The sequence below is a fragment of the Trichechus manatus genome, unplaced genomic scaffold (assembly GCF_000243295.1).
Source record: "Trichechus manatus latirostris isolate Lorelei unplaced genomic scaffold, TriManLat1.0 scaffold00056, whole genome shotgun sequence".
Lineage (NCBI taxonomy): Eukaryota > Metazoa > Chordata > Mammalia > Sirenia > Trichechidae > Trichechus > Trichechus manatus.
The window spans coordinates 12,245,563-12,248,943 of record NW_004443992.1 but is presented as its reverse complement, the minus strand read 5'-3'; the positions used below and the strand labels follow the sequence as shown (position 1 = coordinate 12,248,943).

Here is a 3,381-nt window from a genome sequence, read left to right as displayed (position 1 = left end):
GGTACGCCATTATGCACCAATTTTGTAGGAAAAAGAGTAAAAGTTTTGTATAAAGACATTTCCCATTTTCTATATATTTTATGAAGAAAAAATGAGTTTAGAAAAAAAGTTTTTTCTATAGGATTGTTCAATCACTAAATTACTTCTCTAGAGCAGCCCTAAATAAGTCGAATTTGGAAACCCTTCTAAATCGTCAAGATTTTCTTGATCCTTTAATTTGTGTAAAATCAACATTCATTCAACTATATTTTTATGTCATTTGCAGAAACTACTGAGTAACTTCATTTAAACTGCTGTTTTAATTATAATAAATTGTATAAAGTTGCAAAATCACATTAAGTTCTGATTTTTTGATGAAGAAAGGAAGTAACTCTCTCATCCCTTCATTCCTTGAATTTGAGTGTTTGGTAGGGGGTGGGGAACTCACAGTTATAGTGGAAAGTTATGCATCTTTAAGAAAAATAATTTTATATATTTTAAAAGTGGCATTGAAATACTTACTTTTAAATGAGACAGGTCTCTTCACACCTTAATCCATCAGAATATCAGCATTACAATCAATGCGAATTTTCTATTCAAGTTCTCCACTTCTATCTCAATCCCTTTCCAACCCAATGATCCTGAATAGCCGTTCTTTATGAAGAATTTGGTTGCCACTTCTTTAAGAGGATCTTTCTTCCTGCTGACTATCCTGCTTGTCTTTTTTCCTCTTTCTCCTTAACCTTTAGTAAGAAAATGCTAAATTATCAAAAAAGAGGCACAGGAGAGATGTAGTGAGTGGAAGATAGAAGGAACTGCTGGTATGTGGAAGAGAGAAAGATGGAAACAAATCACCTCTCTCTCTCTAAAAGTATACACAGAGAATTAAGGATTTGGTGGCCTACCCACATATTTAAGCAGGAAGTAACATGCAAGAAAACAACTTAAAGCTGTGGCCAGCCTTAAGATTTTCTAAAAACAAAATGGAAAATGTAAGAGTCAATCAATGGGAAGTTTGAGTTTAATGAGCTACACATTTATTACACAGTTGTTTTCTTAAAACTAGCTTACTTGAAGTAAGAGAGTAATTTTGTTATTTCAATGAAATATCTACTGTTATAGAAAAAGTATAATTGATATGATCATATGTACTGTGCATTATTTACAAAATAGACTATGGAAAGTTATGCTGAAATGAAAGCCGACTTGGTGCTTCCTAAACCAATCATGAGCTAAATATAAGGAGCTTATTATTATAACTCAAAACACTGAGTTCACTTAATCGTAGTAACCCAGAACAAGGTTGGCCTTGTAAAGTTATGGCAAACAATTCATTCCTTAAAATTAAGACTAAGTGCAGCCTAGCAAAGAAAAATTAACTACAAATCTGGTAAATCAACATTTTGCTTACTCTGCAGTGCCTAACGGTAAGTAGCATATAACTTTACTTTTATGGTTAAAACATTCTTTCCTTAAATTATAACCTACATATAGCTATCAGAGAAGGATATCCAAGAATCCTCTCAGACATATTTTTATCTTCAGGCCAGAAAAGGCCCTTTCGTGTCTTGAAACTTGGTTCTTTGTCAGCAATGTTGCCTCTGTACAGCATGCCCTTCCTGCTGCTTCTCTGGGAGCAAACTCCTGTATGACTTTCAAAACCTGACTCAATGATTATCTTCTATGAAAAGTCTCCTCTTGCTTAGCACTGTTACTTGTTAGGATCTTATTATTTTCACAGCTCTTTATACATCACTCTTTAATAAAGCCAACCAGTTGCCGTAGAGTCAATCTGGACACGTGGCAAACTAATGTGTGTCAGAGTAGAACTGTGCTCTGGGGTTTCAATGGCTGACTTTTTGGGGAGTAGACTGCCAGGCCTTTCTTCTGAGGCACCTCTGGGTGGACTCCAACTTCCAACCTTGGGTCAGCAGCCATTTGCACCACCTAGAGAACTGCTGTTTAATTTAACTGTTTCTGTATCTGTCTCTGCACTGTTTTACATAAGCTCTTTGATGATGTCACCACTGTCACGTTGGTAGTCCCAATGCCCAGAGCACAGTGCTGGAGACAGTTTGCTGAAGGAACTAAATCTGGGACCTGGAAAAGTTATATATGGCAAATACTAGTCTTCAAATATGTGATTGCTGTATGTTAACTCATAAAAAAAGAAATACCATATTCACTAGTGTTCCAGAAAGCAAAATATTACCAAGGGGTAGAAATTACAGGGAAGCAGAGATAAGGCAAAAATTTCTAACTGCGTACAGCTGCCCAACTAGGGGATGGTCCTTCCTATAGCATATGGTGAGCACCTTGTCACCAGACAGGAGTCAGCGGGGCCTGTTTCCAAACTTACTGACAACCAGACTGATGTTCTTACAAAATTGCATATTTATCCTCAGGTAAAGCTCCCTTTCAGAAAAACATTTTTATTTTTATTTTTTTATTAGAAAAAAATCCAAACACTTAAAATTCTTAGGCCCATTTAGTCAACGAAACCACTTAGTTTTTAAAAGACAATAAACTAAATGTACTAACCACTATCATGTCTCTAGATTTTTTTTAAAGATGAGGCATCTTGCAAAAGTAAATTTTGAATTACTATCAAAATAAATAAAGAGAAGGAAAAACTAAGACTCCTGTAGAGTCATACTAATAATGACAACTTACTGGATAACTTCATTGCTATTACTAGTATGTATACCGCATTATAATAATTCATGTGAAAGTATGCCACATCGGGGGTCCAATCATACACCACTGGATGTTAATTAAACGCCTCATGCTACTGAGGGTGAAACAGCTCACTGCGCACCAAAAGTGTGATTTTAAGAAAAGGGGGCAATGTGGTTGCTATAGAGACCTTACACTTCAAAGGGCAAATATTTAACTTTAAGTCTCTTAGCTTTCTACAGCATGTAAAAATTCATTTTATAACATTTTTATGATAAACATAGCATATGATCGTTGAAGAAAATCTCTAAAATGAAAACACCATAAAGAAAAATCATCATCCATAACCAGTACTAGTACTGTGCTTTCTTCAAATATATCTTTATACAAATACACACACACACACACTCATACATTTGCTCACATGCATGCACACACATCTACACAAATAATTTCTGTGCTGTCTGGTGTATGAACATAATTTAACATGAACATTATTTTATCTATTATATATAGTCCTTAAGTTATGTGGAAAATTGAATTCATACATCTAATTATATTTCTGACTAACTTGCATCATAATTTCAGAGACATAAAATTCTAATTTCAGAAATGCAAAAATATTCCACTTCTAAAACATAATAAAATAACGGCATTTGCTGATAAATACAGTTGTATCTATATACTTAAAACCCCCACACAATCCTATCTTTTTTTTTTTTTTTT

The 3,381-nt window shown here is 34.3% G+C and overlaps 1 long non-coding RNA gene across 1 annotated transcript in view; it reads right to left on the bottom strand.

Annotated features, from left to right (window-relative positions):
- Positions 1 to 212: 212 nt before the first annotated feature.
- LOC111820920 (uncharacterized) overlaps positions 213 to 3,381 on the bottom strand; it is a 144,439-nt gene continuing 141,270 nt past the window's right edge. The window contains exon 5 of the long non-coding RNA XR_002824421.1: positions 213 to 738. This is a non-coding gene — a long non-coding RNA (uncharacterized LOC111820920). The remainder of the gene's footprint in view (positions 739 to 3,381) is intronic.